General features: G+C 47.7%; 1 gene segment (V, D, J or C); it reads left to right on the top strand.

Annotated features, from left to right (window-relative positions):
- The first annotated feature begins 783 nt into the window (after positions 1–783).
- Positions 784–22,111, top strand: LOC310888340 (Ig mu chain C region-like). The segment is given in 7 exons: positions 784–942; positions 11,540–11,845; positions 13,477–13,794; positions 14,812–15,135; positions 16,365–16,697; positions 21,045–21,172; positions 21,977–22,111.
- Positions 22,112–26,815: the final 4,704 nt, after the last annotated feature.

The following is a 26,815-nucleotide window of genomic DNA, read 5'->3' as shown; positions in this document are numbered from 1 at the left end:
GCAGGAGGAAGTTTGAGCCGAAAACCATCAGTTTTGGCTCTGCTGGGGGATTTTGTTCCGCCCCGTGTCACTGTGGGTTGTGCTGGTTTTACTTGTAGTAGTGTTTATCACCGTGCTACGTCCCATGACAAAAAACCATGCTCAGCATTCTGGGGACATTTCACCCTTTATGGCCATTTTTCTCCCAATATTCCCATTTCCCTACCTTTTATGTCTCCAAACGCCAGTTTTTACCCCGTTCGACATGTTTTCAACCAAATACGACCATTCTTTACCCCAAATACGACGAAGTTTTCCCCTTTATGGCCATTTTTCCCCCAAATATGGGGATATTTCCCACTCCATCCCCAATTTTTGCCCCCAATATGGACAATTCTCTGCCACTGTGACTCAAATATCGGGATGTTTAACCTTTTTTGGCCATTTTTGCCCCAAATATTGGCATTCCTCAACATTTTTTCGGCCAGCTATTCCTGAAATATGCCGGTGTCATGCCCTTAAAGTCCATTTTTGACCCAAATATGGTGTTGCTTTGCCCTTTATTGCAGTTTTCTCCCCAAATATGGGCAATTTTTTGCCCTTTGCATCCAATTTTACCCCAAATATGTTGATTATTTTGCCTTTTGTTGCCATTCTTTACTTTTTTCAGCCATTTATTGCCCATTTCTACCTCATCAGCCTGCACTCAAGAAGCAAAACCCTCATTTTATCCCTCTAGAAAACACCCAAGAAGACAAAAACCCACATTTTTAAGCCCGCAGGGTGCCCCGAGGGGCCCGAATTGAGGCGAAAACACCCTGAATTGGCTAAAATGTATATTTTTGGCTGCAAAATAGAGGTGGGAGGGGTTTTTGAGCGGCGGTTCGATGCCTTCGCCCCGTTGTGGTAATGCTGGTAGCATTGACCTGTGGGGCCACGGGACCGAGGTGACCGTCTCCTCCGGTAAGTCCTCCTGCCGAACATCTCGCCACGGCGAATTTGGGACAATTTTCTCAAATTTTGGGCCGGGTGGGGGGCCGGAGGGCGGGCGGCCCCCGCCTTGGGGGCCGAAAATGGGGCAAACCGGCCGTCGATGGGTCGAAATGCCCGATTTGGGGTCGACTTGGGGGGGGAATTTTCGTCTGGAGGGTGTTTTCGTGGCAGAATTGGGTCAAAATGTCGATTTTTGGGTCGATTTTGATGGGGGGATATTCGGTCAAGGGGAGTTTGATGTCAGGACTGGGTGAAAATGTCGATTTTCAGGTCTTTTGGGGGGAAAAAATTCATGTGGCGGTGACTTGGTGGCAGGATCATGTCAAAAATATGATTTTAGGGTCTTTTTAGGGGGCGAAAATGAACTGAAGGCAGTTTGATGTCAGGATTGGGTCAAAAAGTTAATTTTCAGGTCTTTTTTTGGGGGAAAAAAATCATGTGGAGATGACTTGATGGCAGGATCATGTCAAAAATATGATTTTAGGGTGTTTTTAGGGGCGAAAAATTAACCGAAGGCAGTTTGATGTCAGGATTGGGTCAAAAAGTCGATTTGGGAGTCTTTTAGAAAAAAACAAATCACGCGGAGGTGATTTGTCGGCAGGATTAGGTCAAAAAGTCTTTGTCAGCCCTAAAATGTCTATTTTTAGATTTTTTTTTTTGGGGGGGGGGTGGGGAAAATAGGACGTGTGAGGGCCAAAGGGACCCAGGGGAAGGTTTTGGGGCTTAACTTGGCGTTTTTGTTGAGTTGAGTTGAATAGAGGTTTTGTGTAGAGTGGAAATGTCGATTTTTTTCTCTCCCCAGTTTATATATTTTATATATAATATATAAATTACATAATATATAAATTATATAATATATATATGTTTATATATATATATAGAAATTATATATATATATTTATAAAATTTTTTATAATTAATTTATAATTTAAAATTTATAAAATTTATAATTTAAAATTTATAATTTTTTTCTGGGGGAGAAATTGCTTTGTTTGGGCAAGATGGGGAGGAAAACAAGGACTTTTCACGCAAAATTATGTCAGAAAATATATTTTGATAAATATATTTCTGACAGGGGAAGAGAGAGGACTTTGAATTTTGCAGTTTTTCAGTGTTTTTTTTTTTTAGGGTTTGGCAGTTGGGTCGTCCCTAGGGAGTTAATTTTCTCGGTGGTTTGGTCCCAAAGTTTGAGTTTCTAAGAAAAAAGAAATAGAGATTTCTATTTAATAGGACAATTTGATTATTATATATTATATTAGTCTTGGCGTCGAGCCCTAATTGAGGCTTTTTGAGAGCGTTTTGGGCGAAAGGACAGAAAAGTCCCTGTTTTTAGCGAAAATGGCCAGGGAGGTTAATTAATTGAAAAAATTATTGTGACCTGACCCAAAATAGTGGGTGAAGATTGAGGCTGAAGGACGAAATTTCAGGTAACGTCTCCCTTTTTCTTTGGGCTGTTTTTGGGGTGGTTTGAGTTAAATTTGCCAGGCTGACGTCCCTAAGTCTAGGGCCCCACAAATCCTTCGGATTTTGTGGCTTTTTTTTCACGGATTTTCTCTGAAATGGGGCATTTTGGGGGCTCTTGGGTGACTTTCAGGGGGTCTTGGTGGCTAAAAATATCTTAATTTTATTGACAATCGCTTTTGAGGCAGTTTTAGGGGATTTTAGTGTTGTTAAAAGTTCACCCAAGTCAAAATCTAATCCCTTTTTTACCCAGAAAAAAGTTTAATAGGACATTTTTGGGGGCAGTTTTGGAGGAGTTTGACTTGTTTTGGACAAAGATCCCTTAAATAATATTATATCATAACCCTTATTTTTAATTCATTAATTAATAGGGACTTCATTAATTTAGACAAAAAACAGGAGTGGCTTGGGACTGTTAGTTATTCTTTTCTTCCCCTCCAAATTTGGCTATTTAATGATAAATTTTGATGCTCTTAAATTTTAAATGAGGCTTAAGCCTGCGTTTTTCACCCATTATTGTCGATTTTGGGCACAGTTTTGCCTTTATTCGCCAATAGCTCCACAAAATCTCCCCGCAAGTCTCATTTTTAATTTAATATCCAAAATTAGGGTTTCCGGCACGGCAGTTTCTAAGGGTCTTACGCAGTAGGCAGGCTTGGAAGGAGGCATTTTGTGCTTAAATAGTGATTTTTCTGGTGTTTAGGGCAAAATAGTGATTTTTGGAGAGTTTCTCCTTAGAGTCTTAGTCGTTCTTATACGAGGGAGGAAAAATAGGTTGAAAAGAGCCAGGAATTGGGGTTTTTAAGATCGGAGAGGCACATTTTTAGAGGGGGAACCCATTTTATTGCATTTCTTAATTAAACCGTAAAAAGATAATTAGACTTTTTACCTCTCCGGCTGCAGATACGACAATTTTAGCTAAATTCACGCAATAATCTGCTTTCCCCCCCAAAAAAGCAAACACCCAATTATAGCAGAAAAACAAAAAAAAAAGGAGTAATTTGTGATGTTTAAGGTTTTTAGGTCAAAAAAAAGGGGGGGTATTTGAGGTTGCAGGTTCCGTTTATTGCTTAAAATTATTTTAAATTGGTAATTATAATAATATTAACAATATATAGTGTGATATTATATAATAATATAACAAATATATAAAATATATAATGCATTATATTATATATAATATATTATATATTATATGTACATTATATTATATATTATATATATTATATATATTATTATATATATTATATATATTATATATATTATATATATTATATATATTATATATTATATATATTATATATATTATATATATTATATATTAAATATGTGTTATATATAGTGTATAAGAATTATGTATAATGATATTATTATAATTATCATCATTTAAAATAATTTTAATTTATTTTAACCCAAAATCGACTCCAGGAGCTTAATTATTTGCCTGGAGTTGGTGAAAAAATATTATTAAAAAGTTGTTGTTTTTTTCTTCTTTTTCCACCACGAATTTCCAACACTGCGGCCCAAAGCTTTAAAAATATAAAGAAATTAAATTAAAAGTCACTTTTTTTTTTTTTTTTCCTCCTCTTTTCCACCTAAAATGGCTGATTTCAGCCCAGCTTGGTGGCCGGAAGCGGCAGCTGCGCTTGTTTTTCAGCTGGCTTTATTTTGAGGTTAGAATTGCCCGAAATAGCTCGGTTCTGGTTTCGAAAACAGCAAAAAAAGGGGAAGCGGGGGTTTTTCACCATTTTTGCATGTTAAATATATGAAAAAAAAAGAAAAACAGAGAGCAAAACCTGTCTGAAAAACAGCACCTGTTTTTTTGGGGGAAAAATAACCCGCTTTGCAGGTGGCTGGGGTAAACAGCAGCTTTGGGCTAAAACCAGCGGGTTTCAGGCAAATTCATTTGATTCTGGCCGGGTTTCATTTCCCTGAAAATTGAGGGATTCAGCTCGAAAAATATCGACACTTTCTAAGCCTAGCTACATGCTTTAATGTATACATACACCACTCTACCTCGTTTAACGTATAGAAATGTATAGTTTGTGTATAACATACCTTATAATATATTAAATATGGAGAGATAATAGATAGAATAATTAGATTTAATTACTAGAATAAATACATAGATAGAATTATTAGATTTAATATAAATATCAAATATAGCAAGCACATAATAGTAATTATTTCTAATATATATATATATATATATATAACAAATGCATCCTATATATATGTCAGGCTTCTAATATATATATCTATTAGATATATCTGTCATATTTAATATATATTATATATATGTTATATATATTAGATAAACCGGCTATGTTTAATATCTAAAAAATAAATATATTAGATATATTTATTATATGCATTATATCTAAAATCTGTTGTATTTATTAGATACATAGATGTATATATCGATATATATATTATATCTAATATCTATCGCATATATTAGATATATTTTTTCGTATATATACAAGATATACATTTTTTGTATAGAAACATAACATAAAATACATATTTTATGTATATAGTTTGTATATCTAATATATAAGATAGACATTAGGTAGATATAACAGATATATATATAATATATAATAGACATATATAATATATAATAGATATTGGATATAATTAATGGATATATCTAATATATAATAATTATATAATATAATATATATATTTAACGGATATATCTAATATAAATATATAATATATAATATAGAATATAGAATATATATAATATATATAATATATAATATATATATAATATAATATATCATATATATAATATTAATATAATACATATAATGGATATCTGTAATATATAATAGCTATATATAATATATAATAGATATAATTAATGGATATATCTAATGCGTGTAATATATCTAATATGTATACCATATATTATAACGAATGTATAACTAATATTGTAATTAATATTTAATGAATATGATATAGAGAGAGGATATTGGAGATATAACAGATATATCGAATATATATAATATATATGATATATATAAAATATATATTATATACTATATATATATCGAATATATCAAATATATATTATATTTTATGGACCTACTATAGGCTATTTAATGATTTATATCATGCTAGATAAACTAATTTAATTTAATTAATTAGCCGAAGGAAACCTATATATTTTTATAGAGATATTTGTAAATCTAAGCATTAATTAATCGGCAGTAAATATTTCTATATTAACGAGATTTTAATCTTTATAAAACTAATTATGCCCACTAAATTTATAGAAAATTTATTAATTATCTCTATATTAATAGATAGGCGAGATACAAATTAGACATTCTTGATCGACAACCTATAGGCCCCAATTTAACCAAATTCAGCCGTTTTTAGCTAAAATCAAAAGACATTAAAACAGACAAGTGAGGGGACAGGAAAGTGCAAAAATTAAAGAAAGCCACCCAACCTGCCCCCAAAAATGCAAGATTTGGGTGCGGAAAGGTGAAAAACCGCAAGTTTTTTTTAATTTCAACCTTTCCGAGGGGATTAATTAGCACTAATTAGCTTGATTAATTTTCCAAATTTTACATTAAGCCACTGAACCCAGTCCTCAAACCACATTTATTTGGCTTTTGCCCCAATTCGGACTTTTTCAAAGAAATTAGCGCTTCGCGCTTAACGAGGCTGGTGTGGGGACTTAATGAGCTGGGTTAATTAGAGGCTGCTAGGGACTAATTGCACTAATTGATTGTTGTAATTGGATGAGTTTAAATGCACTGGTTGCTGGGACTGGGCCAGTATGGACCAGTATGAGGGCTCTGGAACTGGAGATACTAAACTGGATGTACTGGGGCTATAGGCTGCTGGTACTGGACCAGTACAGACCAGTAGAGGGGCTGTGGCACCAGTACTGCCTGTACTGGGACCAGTATGGGGGCCCCGGCACCAGTACTGCCCGTACTGGGACCAGTACGGGGAATCTGGCACCTGCACTGGTGGTACTGGGACCAGTACGGGAGCACCAGTGCTAGTACTGCCCATACTGGGACCAGTACGGGGGCTCCGGCCCCCGCACTGGTGGTACTGGGACCAGTACAGGAGCTCCGGCCCCTGTACTGCCTGTACTGGGACCACTACAGGGGTCCTGGCACCAGTACTGCCTGTACTGGGACCAGTACAGGGGTCCTGGCACCAGTAATGCCTGTACTGGGACCAGTACGGGGTCCCGGCCCCTGTACTACTGGTACTGGGAACAGTACAGGGGCCCCAGCACCTGTACTGGTGGTACCGGGACCAGCACGGGAGCTCCGGCACCTGTACTGGTGGTACTGGGACCAGTACAGGGTCCCGGCACCTGTACGGGTGGTACTGGGACCAGCACGGGAGCTCCGGCACCTGTACTGGTGGTACTGGGACCAGTACGGGAGCTCCGGCACCTCTACTGCCCGTACTGGGACCAGTACGGGGTCCCTGCACCTGTACTGGTGGTACTGGGACCAGTACGGGAGCTCCGGCACCTGTACTGCTCATACTGGGACCAGTACGGGGGCCCCGGCACCTGTACTGGTGGTACTGGGACCATTACAGGAGCTCCGGCACCTGTACTGCCCATACTGGGACCAGTACGGGGGACCCGGCACCAGTACTGCCCGTACTGGGACCAGTACGGGAGCTCCGGCACCTCTACTGCCCGTACTGGGACCAGTACGGGGGCCCCGGCACCTGTACTGGTGGTACTGGGACCAGTACGGGAGCTCCGGCACCTGTACTGGTGGTACTGGGACCAGTATGGGAGCTCCGGCACCAGTACTGCCTGTACTGGGAGCAGTATGGGAGCTCTGGCACCTGTACTGGTGGTACTGGGACCAGTACAGGGGCCCCAGCACCAGTACTGCCTGTACTGGGACCAGTATGGGGGCCCCGGCACCAGTACTGCCCGTACTGGGACCAGTATGGGAGCTCCGGCACCTGTACTGGCCGTCCTGGGACCAGTACGGGAGCTCCGGCACCTGTACTGGTGGTACTGGGACCAGTATGGGAGCTCCGGCACCAGTACTGCCTGTACTGGGAGCAGTATGGGAGCTCTGGCACCTGTACTGGTGGTACTGGGACCAGTACAGGGGCCCCAGCACCAGTGCTGCCTGTACTGGGACCAGTATGGGGGCCCCGGCACCAGTACTGCCCGTACTGGGACCAGTACGGGAGCTCCGGCACCTGTACTGCCCGTACTGGGACCAGTATGGGAGCTCCGGCAACAGTACTGCCCGTACTGGGACCAGTACGGGAGCTCTGGCAACAGTACTGCCTGTACTGGTCCCAGTACGGGAGGTCCAGCACCTCTACTGCCCGTACTGGGACCAGTACGGGAGCTCCGGCAACAGTACTGGTGGTACGGGGACCAGTACGGGGGACCCGGCACCTGTACTGGTGGTACTGGGACCAGTACGGGAGCTCCGGCACCTGTACTGCCCATACTGGGACCAGTACGGGGGCCCCGGCACCAGTACTGGTGGTACTGGGACCAGTACGGGAGCTCCGGCACCTCTACTGCCCATACTGGGACCAGTACGGGAGCTCCGGCACCAGTACTGCCCATACTGGGACCAGTACGGGAGCTCCGGCACCTGTACTGGTGGTACTGGGACCAGTACGGGAGCTCCAGCACCTGTACTGGTGGTACTGGGACCAGCACGGGAGCTCCGGCACCTGTACTGCCCATACTGGGACCAGTACGGGGGCCCCGGCACCTGTACTGGTGGTACTGGGACCAGTACGGGAGCTCCGGCACCTCTACTGCCCATACTGGGACCAGTACGGGAGCTCCGGCACCTCTACTGCCCGTACTGGGACCAGTACGGGAGCTCCGGCACCTGTACTGGTGGTACTGGGACCAGTACGGGAGCTCCGGCACCTGTACTGCCCATACTGGGACCAGTACGGGGTCCCTGCACCTGTACTGGTGGTACTGGGACCAGTACGGGAGCTCCGGCACCAGTACTGCCCATACTGGGACCAGTACGGGGGCCCCGGCACCTGTACTGGTGGTACTGGGACCAGTATGGGAGCTCCGGCACCTGTACTGCCCATACTGGGACCAGTACGGGGGACCCGGCACCAGTACTGCCCGTACTGGGACCAGTACGGGAGCTCCGGCACCAGTACTGCCCATACTGGGACCAGTACGGGGGCCCCGGCACCTGTACTGGTGGTACTGGGACCAGTACGGGAGCTCCGGCACTTCTACTGCCAGTACTGGGACCAGTACGGGGTCCCTGCACCTGTACTGGTGGTACTGGGACCAGTACGGGAGCTCTGGCACCAGTACTGGTGGTACAGGGACAAGTACGGGGGCCCCGGCACCTGTACTGCCTGTACTGGGACCAGTTCTAGGGTTCCGGCACCAGTACTGCCCGTACTGGGACCAGTACGGGAGCTCCGGCACCTGTACTGCCCGTACTGGGACCAGTACAGGAGCTCCGGCACCAGTACTGCCCATACTGGGACCAGTACGGGGGCCCCGGCATCAGTACTGGTGGTACTGGGACCAGTACGGGAGCTCCGGCACCTGTACTGGCCGTACTGGGACCAGTACGGGAGCTCCGGCACCAGTACTGCCCGTACTGGGACCAGTACGGGAGCTCCGGCACCTGTACTGCCCGTACTGGGACCAGTACGGGAGCTCCAGCAACAGTACTGGTGGTACGGGGACCAGTACGGGCGCCCCGGCACCTGTACTGGTGGTACTGGGACCAGTATGGGAGCTCCGGCACCTGTACTGGTGGTACTGGGACCAGTATGGGAGCTCCGGCACCTGTACTGGTGGTACTGGGGCCAGTATGGGAGCTCTGGCACCTGTACTGGTGGTACTGGGACCAGTACGGGAGCTCCGGCACCTGTACTGCCTGTACTGGGACCAGTACGGGGGCCCCGGCACCAGTACTGGTGGTACTGGGACCAGTACGGGAGCCCCGGCACCTGTACGGGTGGTACTGGGACCAGTATGGGGGACCCAGCACCTGTACTGGTGATACTGGGACCAGTAGAGGAGCGCCAGCACCAGTACTGGTGGTACTTGAGCCAGTACGGGGGTTCCGGCACCAGTACTGGTGGTACTGGGACCATTACGGGGGACCCAGCACCAGTACTGCTCGTACTGGGACCTGTACGGGAGCTCCGGCACCAGTACTGCTCGTACTGGGACCAGTATGTGGGACCCAGCACCCGTACTGGTGGTACTGGAACCAGTACAGGGGGTTCCGGCACCATTACTGGTTGTACTGGGACCATTATGGGGGACCCAGCACCTGTACTGGTGGTACTGGGATCAGTATGGGAGTGCCGGCACCAGTACTGGTGGTACTGGAACCAGTACAGGAGCTCCAGCATCATTACTGCCCATACTGGGACCAGTACAGGGGTTCCGGCACCAGTACTGCTCATACTGGGACCAGTACGGGGGCTCTGGCACCAGTACTGGTGGTCCTGGGACCAGTAGGGGGCTGTGGCACCCGTTCTGGTGGTACTGGGACCAGTATGGGGATCTCTGCTACTGGTTTTACTGAACCGGGTCTACTGAGGCTATGGGATGCCCATACTTGACCAGTACAGACCAGTAAGGGCCAGTACGGACCAGTGAGGGCCAATAGGGACCAGTATAAACCAGTAAGGACCAGTATGTGGGCTGTGGTGCCGAACTGGGTGTACTGAGGCTATGGAGTGCTTGTACTGAACCAGTAAGGACCAGTAAAAACCCGTAATGGACAATAGGGACCAGTGAGGCCCAGTATGAACCAGTAAGGACCAGTACGGCTATTTCTGGTACTGGTAGTACCGAACTGGGTGTACTGAGGCTATGGGATGCTCATACTTGACCAGTAAGGCCCAGTATGAACCAGTAAAGGCCAATAGGCACCAGTAAGGACCAGTATGGGGATTTCTGGTACTGGTAGTACTAAACTGGGTGTACTGAGGCTATGGGGTGCTAGTACTTGACCAGTATGAACCAGTAAGGCCCAGTATGAACCAGTAAAGGCCAATAAGGCCCAGTAAGGCCCAGTATGGGGATCTCTGATACTGGTGGTACTGAACTGGGTGTACTGAGGCTATGGGGTGCTAGTACTTGACCAGTATGAACCAGTAAAGGCCAATAGGGACCAGTAAGGCCCAGTATGGGGATTTCTGGTACTGGTAGTACTAAACTGGGTGTACTGAGGCTATGGGGTGCTAGTCCTTGACCAGTAAGGACCAGTAAGGCCCAGTATGAACCAGTAAAGGCCAATAGGGACCAGTAAGGACCAGTATGGGGATCTCTGATACTGGTCGTACTGAATTGGGTGTACTAGAGCTATGGGGTGCTAGTACTTGACCAGTATGAACCAGTAAGGCCCAGTATGAACCAGTAAAGGCCAATAGGGACCAGTAAGGACCAGTATGGGGATTTCTGGTACTGGTTGTACTGAACTGGGTGTACTGAGGCTATGGGGTGCTAGTACTTGACCAGTATGAACCAGTATGAACCAGTAAAGCCCAATAGGGACCAGTAAGGCCCAGTATGGGGATTTCTGGTACTGGTAGTACTAAACTGCGTGTACTGAGGCTATGGGGTGCTAGTACTTGACCAGTATGAACCAGTATGAACCAGTAAAGCACAATAGGGACCAGTAAGGCCCAGTATGGGGATTTCTGGTACTGGTAGTACTAAACTGGGTGTACTGAGGCTATGGGGTGCTAGTACTTGACCAGTAAGGACCAGTAAGGCCCAGTATGAACCAGTAAAGGCCAATAGGGACCAGTAAGGACCAGTATGGGGATCTCTGATACTGGTCGTACTGAATTGGGTGTACTAGAGCTATGGGGTGCTAGTACTTGACCAGTATGAACCAGTAAGGCCCAGTATGAACCAGTAAAGGCCAATAGGGACCAGTAAGGACCAGTATGGGGATTTCTGGTACTGGTAGTACTAAACTGGGTCTACTAGAGCTATGGGGTGCTCGTACTTGACCAGTAAGGACCCATAAGGCCCAGTAAGGCCCAGTACGTCCCAGTACGTCCCAGTACGTCCCAGTACGTCCCAGTCTGACCCCCCCCCTCCCCCTTTTCCCTCCCCCAGACTCCCCCCGCGGCCCCACCCTCTTCCCGCTGCTCTCCTGCGGCTCGTCCTCCTCGTCGCTCTACGCCGTGGGCTGCGTGGCCGTGGGCTACGTCCCCGGCGGCGTCACCCTCACCTGGACGAACGCGATCAACGAAAACGTGACCGTCCCCAAAGCCGTCGCCTTCCCAGAAGCCCGCGGGGCCGGGGGCAACATGGCCGCCAGCCGGCTGCAGCTGCCGCTGCAGGACGGGAAGGCGCAGCAGCCCTTCTACTGCCGCGCCGCCCACCAGCACGGCAACGCCGTGGTGAAGATCATCAACCCCGGTGAGTAGCGGTGGTGGCCTCCTCCTCCTCCTCGGTGTAGCCTCCTCGGTGTATCCTCCTTGTTGTATCTTCCTCCTGGGCGTCCTCCTCGTTGGTGGCCTCCTCGTTGTGTCTTCCTCGTTCCCGTCCTTCTTGTTTTGGCCTCCTCGTTGTAGCCCCCTCATTGGTGTCCTCCTCGTGGGTGTCCTCCTCATTCCCGTCCTCCTCGTTGGTGGCCTCCTCATTGTGTCCTACTCATTGGTGTCCTCCTTGTAGTGTCCTCCTTGTTGTGTCCTCCTCGTTGTATCTTCCTCATTCATGTCCTCCTCGTTGGTGGCCTCCTCGTTGGTGGCCTCCTCGTTGGTGGCCTCCTCATTGTGTCCTACTCATTGGTGTCCTCGTCGTCGTAGCCCCCTCATTGGTGTCCTCCTTGTAGTATCTTCCTTGTGGGTCTCCTTGTTGGTGTCCTCCTTGTTGGTGTCCTCCTTGTAGTATCCTTGTCGTTGTGTCCTCCTCATTGTATCTTCCTCATTCATGTCCTCCTCATTGGTGGCCTCCTCATTGGTGGTCTCCTCACTGTGTCCTCCTCGTTGTAGCCTGCTCATTGGTGTCCTCCTTGTTGGTATCCTCATTGTATCTTCCTCGTGGGTGTCCTCCTCATTCCCATCCTCCTCGTTCCCATCCTCCTCGTTCCCATCCTCCTCGTTGGTGGCCTCCTCGTTGTATCTTCCTTGTGGGTCTCCTTGTAGTATCCTCCTCGTTGGTGGCCTTCTTGTTTTGTCCTCCTCGTTGGTGGCCTCCTCACTGTGTCCTACTCATTGGTGTCCTCGTCGTTGTAGCCCCCTCATTGGTGTCCTCCTTGTTGTATCTTCCTTGTGGGTCTCCTTGTAGTATCGTCCTCCTCGTTGGTGGCCTCCTTGTTGGTGTCCTCCTCGTTGGTGGCCTCCTCATTCCCGTACTCCTTATTGTATCTTCCTCATTGGTGGCCTCCTTATTGTATCTTCCTCGTTGGTGGCCTCCTCGGTCTTCTCCTGAGCCTCCTCTTGGTCCTTCTTGGTCCTCCACCTTCTCCTGAGCCTCCTCTTGTTCCTCCATCTTCTCCTGAGCCTCCTCTTGGTCCTCCATCTTCTCCCGAGCCTCCTCTTGGTCCTTCTTGGTCTTCCTCCACCTCCCGAGCCTCCTCTTGGTCCTCCATCTTCTCCTGAGACTCCTCTTGGTCCTTCTTGGTCCTCCTCCATCTCCCGAGCCTCCTCTTGGTCCTTCTCCATCTCCTGAGCCTCCTCTTGGTCCTTCTTGGTCCTTCTCCTTCTCCCGAGCCTCCTCTTGGTCCTTCTTGGTCCTCCATCTTCTCCCGAGCCTCCTCTTGGTCCTTCTCCATCTCCTGAGCCTCCTCTTGGTTCCTCACCTTCTCCCGAGCCTCCTCTTGGTCCTTCTTGGCCCTTCTTGGCCCTTCTTGGCCCTTCTTGGCCCTTCTTGGCCCTTCTTGGCCCTTCTTGGCCCTTCTTGGCCCTTCTTGGCCCTTCTTGGTCCTTCTTGGTCCTTCTCGGCCCTTCTCCTTCTCCACCCTCCACCTCCTCCTGCTCCTCCACCTCCTCCTCCTCTTCTCCCCCACCCCCCTTAACCCTCTCCCCTCCCCCCCCCCCCCAAAACAGGCTCCCCGGTTGTCCCCGTCCCCCCGGTCGTCTCCATCCACCCCCCGTCCCGCGAGGACTTCGAGGGCCCCTACAGGAACTCCAGCCTCCTCTGCCGCGTCCACGGGCCTCGCCGCCTCACCGCCGTCTCCTGGCTGAAGAACGGCGCCGCCGTCACCTCCGGCGCCGTCACCACCGGGGCGGTGACCGAGGGCACCGGCGCCTACGTCACCGACAGCCACCTGAGCGTCACCGAGGCCGAGTGGGACGCCGGCACCATCTACACCTGCCAGGTGGACGGGGAGATGAGGAACACCAGCAAGGCCCTGGAGTGCGGCTGTAAGTGGTCACCTCACGTTGGATTTTTTGGGGGGGGAAATGACCAAAATCCCAATTTTGGTGCCACCAAACCCATCCTTGAAACTTAGGTCAGGTAGAAACGATATCTTCAGCCTTATTTTTGGGGAGGAACCAGCCAAAATCCAAATTTTGGTGCCACCAAACCCATCCTTGAACCTTAGGTCAGGCAGAAGTGATGCCCTCACTTTTATTTTTGGGGAGGAACCAGGCAAAATCCAAATTTTGGTGCCACCAAACCCATCCCTGAACCTTAGATAAGTCAGAAGTGATGCCCTCACCTTTATTTTTGGGGAGGAACCAGGCAAAATCCCAATTTTGGTTCCACCAAACCCATCCTTGAAACTTAGGTCAGGCAGAAGTGATGCCCTCACCTTTATTTCTGGGGAGAAACCAAGCAAAATCCAAATTTTGGTTCCACCAAACCCATTCTTGAAACTTAGGTCAAGCAGAAGTGATGCCCTCACCTTTATTTTTGGGGAGGAACCAGGCAAAATCCCAATTTTGGTTCCACCAAACCCATCCCTGAACCTTAGATAAGTCAGAAGTGATGCCCTCACCTTTATTTTTGGGGAGGAACCAGGCAAAATCCCAATTTTGGTTCCACCAAACCCATCCCTGAACCTTAGATAAGTCAGAAGTCATGTCTTCACCTTTATTTTTGGGGAGGAACCAGCCAAAATCCAAATTTTGGTTCCACCAAACCCATCCCTGAACCTTAGATGAGGTAGAAATTATGCCCCCACCCTTATTTTTGGGGAAGAAACAGGGAAAATCCCAACTTTGGTTCCACTAAACCCATCCTTGAACCTTAGAGAAGGTAGAAGTGATGCCCTCACCCTTATTTTTGGGGAAGAAACAGGGAAAATCCCAACTTTAGTGCCACCAACCCCGTCTTTCTCGTCGTTTGGGCACACCTGCTTATTTTTTTGGGGGGCGGGGGGGAAAAAAAAAACCAACTAAACCCCAACGCCCCCGCTCACCGACCTCTTCCGGTAGATAAACCCGAGAGCAGCGACATCACGGTCCGCGTGCTCCCCCCGTCCTTCGTGGACATCTTCAACGAGAAGGTGGCCAAGCTGACCTGCAAGGTGAGCAACCTGCCCACCGTGGAGGGGCTGGTCATCTCCTGGTTCAAGGAGGACAGGCAGAAGCTGGAGACCAAGACCACACCCCGCGTCCTCCAAGCCAACGGCCTCTACTGGGTGGAAGGGGTGGCCAGCGTCTGCGCCGACGAGTGGAACAAGGAGGAGGTCTACACCTGCAAGGTCAGCCACCCCGAGCTGCTCTTCCCTGTCGAGGAGAAGCTGCAGAAGGCCACCGGTGAGTCCTCTCGCCAAATTGGGGGGGGGGAAAGGGGGAAATCGCAACTCTCCTCCTCCATTTATTGAATTTATTTCACCAAAAAATTGAGAAACGGGAACGCGATCGATTGCTTGTGGCTCTCTTCCTCCATTTATTGAATTTATTTCACCAAAAAATTAAGAAACGAGAACGCGATCGATTGCTTGCGGCCCTCTTCCTCCATTTATTGAATTTATTTCACCAAAAAATTAAGAAACGAGAACGCGATCGCATCGCTCCTTGATTTTTTTTGCTAGTTTTGGGGAGAAAAGGTGGCGTTGGTGTCGCTGATGCTATTTTTTTTCCCCATATCTGCAAAAAAAAAGGAGGCGTGATTGCGTCGCGGATTTGCGAACGTAGGGAAAGAGTGCTGCGAATTCATCGAGGATTTGGAAGTGTAGGGAAAAAGTGCTGCAGTTGCATCACAGATTTGAAAAAAAAAAAAAACAGAAAAAGTGTGGTGTGATTGTATCACAAATTTGCAAAAAAATGAAGAAAAGGCATTGAAATTTCATCTCAACTTTGCAAAAACAAAGAAAACGTGTCGCAATCGCACTGCAAATTTGGTAAAACAAAGAAAATGTGTTCCAATTACATCACAATTTTGCAATAACAAAGAAAAAGCATTGCAATTGCACCGCAAATTCGTAAAAAAAACAAAGAAAAGGTGTTGCAATTGCACTGCAAATTTGCAAAAATTAAGAAAAGGTGTTGCAGTTCCATCCCAAATTAGTAAAAATCGAAGAAAAAACATTGCAATCGCATCTCAGATTTGGCAAAACAAAGAAAAAGCGTTGCAATCGCATCTGAAATTTGGAAAAACAAAGAAAAAGCGTTGAAATTGCACCTGAAATTTGCAAAAACAAAGAAAAAGCACTGAAATTGCACCTGAAATTTGCAAAAACAAAGAAAAGGTGTTGCAATTCCATCCCAAATTAGTAAAAATCGAAGAAAAAACATTGCAATCGCATCTCAAATTTGGAAAAACAAAGCAAAAGCGTTGTAATCGCATCTCAAATTTGCAAAAACAAAGAAAAAGCGTTGCAATCGCATCTGAAATTTGCAAAAACAAAGCAAAAGCACTGAAATTGCACCTGAAATTTGCAAAAACAAAGAAAAAGCATTGCAATCTCACCTCGGATTGGCAAGGAAAGTGAATGACGAGTGCTCCAATTGCATCCCACCCCCCCCCTCTCCCTTCCTTGCAGAGCGCGACGCCAAGCCCCCCGCCCTCTACGTCTTCCCCCCTCCTCCGGAGCAGCTCAGCGCCCACGAGACCGCCACCGTCACCTGCTTGGCCAAGGGCTTCAACCCTCCGGACCTCTTCATCCGCTGGCTGCGCAACGGCGAGCCCTTGCCGGCCTCCGACTACGTCACCATGCCGCCCGCCGCCGAATCGCAGTCGGCGCGCACCTACTTCACCTACAGCGCCCTCAGCGTGGCCACCGACGACTGGGGGGCCGGCAACGTCTTCACCTGCTTGGTCGGCCACGAGCGGTTGCCCTTGCAGGTGGCCCAGAAGTCGGTGGACAAGTCCTCGGGTAAACCCACCTCGGTCAACGTCTCCCTGGTGCTCTCCGACACCGCCAGCTCCTGCTATTAAAAAAAATCATCATCATCATCCCCCCCTCCTCCTCCTCCTCCCTCTGTCGGTTTCGCCTCAACGTGTTCAAGACGCCCCCCCCCCCAAAACCAGTTGTTTCGGTGCAAAATGTATTTAACTCTCTTCGTCTCCCCCAAAAAACTGTTGTTTTATTTTTTTTTGCAATGCAGAACATCTTCAACTGCCCCCCATAATTTGTTTTTTTCCAACGTGGGATGTTATAACCCCCCCAGAATTCATTTGGCAGGGTGGAACTTCTCAAAACCTCCATTAAAATCTGTTTTTTTTTTCAACACCCAAACATGCCTGATTCTCCCCAAAATCTGCTTTTTGCTGTGCAAAACATATTAAAACATCCATCGAAACTCTTTTCCGCAACACAAAACGCCTTCAACCGCCCCCAAAATTCGTTTTTTTTTCAACTTGGGATGTGTTGAGATCCCCCCCAGCTTTCATTTTGCAGTGTGAAACGCGTTGAAGTCTCCCAAAACTTGGCTTTTACGATGCAAAATGTGTGAAAACATCCCTGAAAATGGGTTTTTGCGACCAGGAACACGTTCAAGTCTCCCCAAAATTTCATTTTGCGGTGCCAAACATCCCTTAAAAAACGTGTTTCTGCAATGCAAAATGTGTTAAACTCCCCCAAAAGCTGTTTTTTGCCGTGCAAAATCTCATAAAGTCCCCTAAAACTGTGTTTTTGCGATGGGAAACGTGCTAAAATATCCACCCAAACGGCTTTTTGCGTTGTTAAATGTGTTAAAGTCCCCCCAAAGCTGGTTTTTGCAGTGGGAAAAGTCTCCAGATTCCACCAAAACGTGTTTCTGCAGGGCAAAATGTGCCAAAAAGCCCCTCAAAATGTTTCTGCAATGCCCCAAAAAAATGTTTCTGCAATGCAAAATGTTTAAAAATTCCCCAGAAATGTTTCTGCAGTGCAAAAAAAAGCCTTGTTCCTTCGATGCGAAATGTACCCCAAATCCCCCAAAACTCTGTTTCTGCAACCCCAAAACTTGTCAACCTCCCCCCCCCCGAGACTTGTATCCGCGGTGCAAAACCTGTGACCCCCCCCGCCCCCTCCCCGGGGGCGAACCGACGGAAATAAAGCAAAACGATGGATTTTTGTTGGAAAGCAGACCAAAAGCTCACTTTTGTCCGGGCTGGGCAGGGCGGGGGGCACGCGGCGGTGCAGGCGGCGGCTCTGTGCATCGCGGGCCCTGCTGATCCTTTGCTTCGTGCTCTTTGCGTCGTGGCCTTTGCAAATCCTTTGCGTAATCCTCTTTGGATCATGGTTTTTGTAAATCTTTGCCTCTTGCTCTTTGCAGTGTGGTCTTTGCAAATCTTCCCTTCGTCCTCTTCGCATCTTGGTCTTTGCATCGTGTTTTTTGCAAATCCTTTGCTTCGTCCTCTTTGGATCGTGGCCTTTGGAAATCTTTGTGTCATGGGCTTTGCAATTTTTTCCTTCATCCTCTTTGCATCATGGTCTTTGCGTCTTCGTCTTTGCAAATCCTTTCCATCTCTTTGCATCTCGGTCTTTGCATCCTGTTCTTTGCAAATCCTTGCATCATGGTCTTCGCATCAAGGTCCTTGTAAATCCTTCCTTCGTCCTCTTTGCATCTTGGTCTTTGCGTCTTGGTCTTTGTAAATCCTTTGCTTAATCCTCTTTGGATCATGGTCTTTGGAAATCTTTGCGTCTTGCTCTTTGCATCTTGCTCTTTGCATCTTGCTCTTTGCATCTTGCTCTTTGCATCGTGTTCTTTGCAAATCTTTCCTTCGTCCTCTTTGTATCTTCGTCTTTGCACCTCGGTCTTTGCAAATCTTTGCATCTTGGTCTTTGTAAATCCTTTGCGTCTCCTCGCAGCCTTCTCCTTGCATCGTGGTCTTTGCAAATCCTTTGCTTGGTCCTCTTTGGATCATGGTCCTTGCAAATCTTTGCGTCTTGGTCTTTGCATCTTGGTCTTTGTGTCTTGGTCTTTGCATCTTGGTCTTTGTAAATCCTTTCCATCTCCTTGCATCCTGGTCTTTGCATCTTGGTCTTTGCATCATGGTCTTTGCAAATCTTTCCTTCGTCCTCTTCGCATCTTGGTCTTTGCAAATCCTTTGCTTCGTCCTCTTTGGATCATGGCCTTTGGAAATCTTTGTGTCGTGGGCTTCGCAAATCTTTCCTTCGTCCTCTTCGTACCTTGGTCTTTGCGTCATGGTCTTTGCAGATCCTTTGCATCATGGTCTTTGGAAATTCTTGCTCCTTGGTCTTCGCACCTTGGTCTTTGCAACTCCTTTCCACCCCCTCGCATCCTGCCCCTTGCATCGTGCTCTTTCCATCATGGTCTTTGCAAGTCCTTTGCGTCTCGGTCGTTGCATCTTGGTCTTCCCACCACCCCCTTCGCAAATCCCTTGCACCTCTTTGCAGGAAGGTCCTTGCGTCGCGCTCTTTCCAAACCCTTCGCTTCGTGCTCTTTGCATCATGGTCCTTGCAAATCCTTTGCACCTTGCTCTTTGCAAATCCTTTGCACCTTGCTCTTTGCAAATCCTTTGCACCTTGCTCTTTGCACCGTCCGCTTTGCAGGTCCTCCGCTTCGTGCTCCTCGCAGACCCTTCGCGTCCCTCGCACCGCGCTCTTCGTTCCCGCAGCGCCCTCTGCAACTCCTGCAGCCTCCGCCTTCCGCAGCCTCCTTGTCCTCATGTTCTCCTTGTCCTCGTGTCCTCCTCATCTTCCCCTGTCCTCGTTTTCTTGCATCCTCCTCGTCGTGTCCTCCTCGCCCTCGTGTCCTCCTCGTCCTCGTGTCCTCGTCATCTTCGTGTCCTCCTCCTCCTCCTGTCCTCGTCACCTTTGTGTCCTCCTCGTCCTCGTGTCCTCCTCTTCCTCGTGTCCTCCTCCTCTTCGTGTCCTCCTCTTCCTCGTGTCCTCCTCTTCCTCGTGTCCTCCTCTTCCTCGTGTCCTCCTCATCCTCATGTCCTCCTCCTCCTCGTGTCCTCCTCCTCTTCGTGTCCTCCTCCTCTTCGTGTCCTCCTCTTCCTTGTGTCCTCCTCTTCCTCGTGTCCTCCTCATCGTCATGTCCTCCTCCTCTTTGTGTCCTCCTCCTCCTCGTGTCCTCCTCTTCCTTGTGTCCTCCTCTTCCTCGTGTCCTCCTCATCGTCATGTCCTCCTCCTCTTTGTGTCCTCCTCCTCTTTGTGTCCTCCTCCTCCTCGTGTCCTCCTCTTCCTTGTGTCCTCCTCGTCCTCGTGTCCTCCTCGTCCTCGTGTCCTCTTCGTCCTCGTGTCCTCCTCCTCGTCATGTCCTCCTCCTCCCCGTGTCCTCCTCATCCTCCTGTCCTCCTCCTCCTCGTGTCCTCCTCCTCCTCGTGTCCTCCTCCTCTTTGTGTCCTCCTCCTCTTCGTCTCCTCCTTGTCCTCGTGTCCTCCTCCTCTGTGTCCTCCTCTTCCTCGTGTCCTCCTCTTCCTCGTGTCCTCCTCATCCTCATGTCCTCCTCCTCTTCATGTCCTCCTCATCCTCATGTCCTCCTCGTCTTCGTGTCCTCCTCCTCGTCGTGTCCTCCTCCTCCTCACGTCCTCCTCGCGTCCTCACCTTACACCACCCTCAGCCTCGCTTCCCCTTGCTGCAGCTTGCCCGAGATTCTGGCCCTTTTTTCCCCCCTAAAATCCCACAAAATCGGTTAATCTACCTCTCCCAGAAGACCCTTCGCTTATTTTTGGGGGAGAAAAATGCAAAATTGGCTTTTTTTTTTTTTTTGGAGGTCAGGCACACGCTGCAGCGACTGACTGCAAAAAAAGGGGGGCGGCCTGTGTAAGGGAGCCAAATGCAGGGCGGGCACCCCATGGGATTCCCCAAACCCGGCATTTTGGGTCTAAAAAAGCCAATTTAGGTAAAAAATAAATAAATAAACAACGAAGAACAGGACCACCCTCTGACGCACAACATGGAGAAATCCAGCTGCGCAAGGGATTGGCATGGCCCTGCCCCCCCCAACCCCCCAACCCGCTTTTGGGGTGAATTCTTCCATTTTTGGGGCCTCACATCTCATGATTTTGAGTTAAACTTTTCATTTTTGAGGATTTTTGGGGGGTTATTTTCGGCCAGGCTTGCTCAGCGCCCCGCGTTTCCCAGCCCGTGGATGCCGCGCCGCCGCGTTCACCGCTCGCAGCCCCCGAAACCCCGGGGATTTTCCGTCCCTGGTGACAGCCGGACCTAAAATCGCTCAAAATTGACCCAAAACCAGCCCCCTTTTATTTATTTATTTTTTTCGTACTCCCGCGGCGACGGCGCTAACTCGCTCTCGCCTCTTGTCCCAAGCCTTCCTGGACGCCTACACGGAGGTGGAGGAGGACGACGACCTCAACAACCTGTGGACGACGGCGTCGACCTTCATCGTCCTCTTCATCCTCAGCCTCTTCTACAGCGCCACCGTCACCTTGATCAAGGTACGGATTTTGGGGGGGAAAACGCCCCAAAATGGGGCTGGTTGGGTGGTCACCGGGAGACGAGGGACGTGGGGATGGGATCCACCACGTCCAAGAGCCGTTGAGTTGTGATGGTGCCACCTCCCATCACCTCCCACACTCATAAATCCATTTTACCCTCAAATTTTGCAAAAATCTCTGTTTTTTACCCCATTCCAAGACTTTTTAGCATCAATCCCATCTCCTAATGACTTTTATTTACGCAGAATTGGGTAGAAAGATGAAGAATTGGATCCAGCACATGCAACGAGCCATTAAGTTGTAACAACACAACCTCCCACCTCTTCCTCACACCCATAAATTCAAATTATCCCCCCAGTTTTGCAAAAATCTCCATTTTTTACCCCATTTCAAGACTTTTTAACATCAGTCCCATCTCCTAATGACTTTTATTTACTAAAAATTGGGTTAAAAGATGAAGAATTGGATCCAGCACATGTAACGAGCCATTAAGTTGCAACAACATAACCTCCTATCTCTTCCTCGCACTCATAAATTCAAATTTTCCCCCCAATTTTGCAAAACTCTCCATTTTTTACCCCATTTCAAGACTTTTTAGCATCAATCCCATCTCCTAATGACTTTTATTTACACAGAATTGGGTTGAAAGATGAAGAATTGGATCCACCACGTGCAACGAGCTGTTGAGTTGTAACAACACAACCTCCCACCTCTTCCTCGCACTCATAAATTCAAATTTTCACCCAAATTTTGCAAAAATCTGAATTTTTAATTAACCGAAAGCCTCATTTTCCCCATCTCCAGGTGAAATAACCCGGCTCCTGTCGGATTTTGCTGCCCGCCGTCGCCAGACGCCTTCTCCACGTGGTGCGACCCCCTCCCCTTCCCTTTTCCTTGTAAATAGTCGCCGCAAAAAATAAACTTTTTTTTTGTTTTTCCCTCCGGGCTCCGTGTGATTTTGTGCGTGCGCCGTGCATCGTGCCAGGATTTGGGTTTTTTTTTTTGGAAAAAAAAATGGATTTGCATGTTTTTGCAATTTATTTTGCCTTTTTTTTTTTTTTCCAGTGGATTGCATGCTCTTGCAATTTATTTGGGGGTTTTTGCAATGGATTGCATGCTTTTGCAATTTTTTCAATTATTATTATTTTTTGCAATACATTGCATGCTCCTGCAATTTGTTTTTGGTTTGGTTTTTTTTTTTTGCAACGGATTTCATGCTCTTGCAATTAATGGGGAAGGTTTTGCAATGGATTGCTTGCTCTTGCAATTTATTTGGTTATTTTTTGCAGTGGATTGCATGCTTTTGCAATTTTATTTATTATTATTATTATTATTATTATTATTATTTTGCAATGGATTACATGCTCTTCCAATTTGTTTTAATTTTTTTTTTTGCAATGGATTACATGCTCTTCCAATTAATTTGGGTTTTTTGCAATGGATTGCATGCTTTTGCAATTTATTTGGGGGGTTTTGCAACGGATTGCATGCCCTTGTAATATTTTATTTTATTTTATTTTATTTTATTTTATTTTATTTTATTTTATTTTATTTTATTTTATTTTATTTTATTTTATTATTTTATTTTTTTATTTTATTAAGATAAGATCGTGTTGGGCCTTCCAAGATCTTGTTGGGTCTTCCAAGGCCACGTTGGGTCCTGAAAGACCTTGTTGGGTCTTCCAAGACCACGTTGAGTTTCCCAAGACCTTGTTGGGTCTTCCAAGACCACGTTGGGTCTTCCAAGACCTTGTTGGGTCTTCCAAGGCTATGTTGGGTCTTCCAAGGCCATGTTGGGTCTTCCAAGGCCATGTTGGGTCTTCCAAGGCCACGCTGGGTCTTCCAAGGCCGCATTGGGTCTTCCAAGACCACGATGGGTCTTCCAAGACCTTGTTGGGTCTTCCAAGACCACCTTGGGTCCTGCAAGACCTTGTTGGGTCTTCCAAGGCCATGTTGGGTCTTCCAAGACCACGTTGCGTCCTGCAAGACCTTGTTGGGTCTTCCAAGACTTTGTGGGGTCTTCCAAGACCACCTTGGGTCTTCCAAGACCACGTTGGGTCCTGCAAGACCTTGTTGGGTCTTCCAAGACCACGTTGAGTCTCCCAAGACCTTGTTGGGTCTTCCAAGCCCACGTTGGGTCTCCCAAGACCGCGTTGGGTCTTCCAAGACCACGTTGAGTTTCCCAAGACCTTGTTGGATCTTCCAAGACCACATTGAGTTTCCCAAGACCACGTTGGGTCTTCCAAGACCGCGTTGGGTCTTCCAAGACCGCGTTGGGTCTTCCAAGACCACGTTGGGTCTTCCAAGACCATGACCGGGCAGCCAATTAGCATCGGGAAAGGGTCGTTAGGGGTTAATTAGATGGGTTAATGATGGCGTCCCCTGCCCAACAGACCTCTGGGATTGCGGTGGGCCGAGCTTCGTGAAATGGGGCGGAGGAGGAGCAATAACCACAATCTCCACCTTCATCATGCTCTTCTTCCTCATCTTCTACAGCAGAGCCCAGGCCCCGCCCCCTCCGTCCCCACCTTCCCATTGGCCAACGGCCTCGGAGGGAGAACAAGCCACGAAACAGGGCGAAATCCACCAGAAAATGCCCCAAAAACCGTTCAAATCCCACTTTATTACCAAATTTCCCATCTTTGCTTCTCCGTTTCCGTATTTTCGATAAAAAATCCGCATTTCCCCGCGCTCCCGCCATGTTTTTTCCCATCACGCACCACGTCCCTCCGTGCGAAAGGCGCCGGGGGCGGTTTTGGGGCAGGAAACGGCTATTTTGGGTGCGGTGACTCAGAGGGAGAAGCGCGGTTCAGGTAAACAGGACACATCTGGCCGGGGTGACGCCGAAATCCAGATGTTCGGCGCTGCTTTTTTTGGGGGGAAAACAACCAGTTTCTGCTCCCCGAATGACTCAGGCAGCGGCCCAAGAAACCACGACGGGGAGGAAAGAGGAGAAATGAAAATGGCTTTTATCGTAAACAGGATTTTGAGGTTTTTGGTCCAAAAAATGAAATTTTGGCTCCCCGGCACGCAATCAAGCCACGGAGGGGTGCAGGGCCGGGGAGGAAAACGGGGGGAAAAAATGAAATATTGGGTCCCTGGCATGCAATCAAACCCTGGGGGGGTGTGGGGTTGGGAAGGAAAATGGGGGGAAAAACTGAAATATTGGGTCCCCGGCACGCAATCAGCCCATGGAGGGGTGTAGGGCTGGGGAGGAAAATGGGGGAAAAAAGGGAGGTTTTGGGCAACTTGTTTGGGGTGCATCGAGGCAACGTGATGAAGAAAAGGGGGGGTTCTTAGTGTGATGCACCAATGTAACAGGGACGTCATTTTGGGGGAAAATGGGTTTTTTGAAGCTTTTTTTATTAGGATGAGACATATGAACACAAAGTGCCTTCATTTTGGGGGGAAAAGGGGTTTTTTGGCAACCCGGTGGACACTGGGGTGCGATAAACTGATACAACAGGGCTTTTTGGGGGGAAAAAATGGGTTTCCTGAAGCTGGATGAAGATTAGGCTGAGATGGAGCGACACGATGAGGCTTCATTTTGGGGGGAAAATCGTCTTTTTTGGTAACCCGATGGAAATTGAGTAGGAAGCACCAACGCAACAGGGCTTTTTTTTGGGGGGGGGAAAGGGTTTTTTGGAGATTTAAGGAGATTAGGGTGTGACGCACCAACACAACGTGTCTTCGCCTGGGGGAAAAACAGTCTCTTGAAGCCTGCCGGAGATCACCGAGGCAACGTGGCTCCATTTTGGGGTGGAAAAGGGGTTTCTCGAAGCCCGCGGAAACGGTCTGAAAAATCGTTTTATTCTGTGCATTTTTGAGAAAAGCACAAAAATTCCCGGTCCAACCCCTGGGACAACGGAGGGGGCACCCATGGGCGAAGACCTTCAGCACTCAGAGGACCTGGGGAGACACCAACGTTAAATTGCTCGGCCTTAATTAACACTAATTATTATTGTTGGGGGGTGCAGGGGGGGAGTACCTTGAAGAGGGTGACGCCGGTGCTGTAGCAGAGGCTGAGGAGGAAGAGGATGACGAAGGCCACGGCGGTCCAGAGGTCGGTGACGTCTTCCTCCAGCTCCAGCTCCGGCTCCTTGCCCAGGACCACCATGATGCGTTCTGGGGAGGCTGACAAAAAAAGGGGCGGGAGTCAGCACCAAAAAGACGTATTTTCACCCAATTCCTCTCCAAAACCCTTCTGCAAGCAATGGGATCATGAGGATTTTTGGTGCATGCACCAAAACCCCATATTTTCACCCGATTTCCACCCAATCCCTCTCCAGAGCTCTTCTATAAGCAACAGGGCCATGAGGATTTTTTAGTGCATGCATCAAAAAGCCACATTTTTCACCCATTTTTCCACACAATTCCTCTCCAAAACGCTTCCACAAGCAATGGGATCGTGAGGATTTTAGTGCATGCACCAAAAAGCCACATTTTCACTCATTTTTCCACCCAATTCCTCCTCAAAACCGTTCTGCAAGCAATGGGACCATGAGGATTTTTGGTGCATGCACCAAAAAGTCATATTTTCACCCATTTCCCAGCCAATCTTTCTCCAAAACCCTTCTACAGGCAAAAGAACCAGGAGAATTTTTGGTGCATGTACCAAAAAGCCACATTTTCACCCATTTTCCACACAATCCTCCTCCAAAACCCTTCTACAAGCAACAGGGCCAAGAGGATTTTTGGTGCGTACATCAAAAAGCCGTATTTTCACCCATTTTTCCACCCAATTCCTCCTCAAAACCCTTCTGCAAGCAATGGGACCATGAGGATTTTTGGTGCATGCATCAAAAAGTCGCATTTTCACCCATTTTTCCACGCAATCCTCCTCCAAAACCCTTCAACAAGCAATGGGATCATGAGGATTTGGGGTACATGCTCCAAAAAGCCATGTTTTCACCCATTTCCCATCCAACCTTTGTCCAAAACCCTTCGACAAGCAAAAGAACCAGGAGAATTTTTGGTGCATGTACCAAAAAGCCACATTTTCACCCATTTTCCACACAATCCTCCTCCAAAACCCTTCAACAAGCAACAGGGCCAAGAGGATTTTTGGTGTATACATCAAAAAGCTGTATTTTCACCCATTTTTCCACCCAATTCCTCCTCAAAACCCTTCTGCAAGCAATGGGGCCATGAGGATTTTAGTGCATGCACTAAAAAGCTACATTTTAACCCATTTTTCCACCCAATTCCTCCCCAAAACCCTTCTGCAAGCAATGGGATCATGAGGATTTTTGGTGCATGTATCAAAAACCTACATTTTCACCCATTTTTCCACCCAATCCCGGTCCAAAGGCCTTTTAGAAGCGACGGGGCCACAAAGACTTCTGGTGCATGCACCAAAAAGCCGTGTTTTCACCCATTTCCCACCCAATTATTGGGCAAAACCCCACCGTGAGCAAAAGAGCAGTGGGTTGTTTTTTAGGTGCGTGCAAAAAAAATAACAATAATAATAATTTTTGCCCATTTTCCACCCAATTCGTGTCCACGACCCCGCTGCAAAGTGGAAGTAGGATTTTTTTGATGCAGGTAGCCAAATTTCACATTTTCACCCATTTTTTTTTACACAGGTCACTTTTTCACCTATTTCCTCACCAAATCCCTCTCCAAAACCCTCCCAGCAAGGAG

This window comes from Anser anser (genome assembly GCF_964211835.1).
Source record: "Anser anser genome assembly, chromosome: 34".
Lineage (NCBI taxonomy): Eukaryota > Metazoa > Chordata > Aves > Anseriformes > Anatidae > Anser > Anser anser.
Note: the sequence above shows the minus strand (reverse complement) of the source record. Positions and strands in the feature narration are given on the sequence as shown.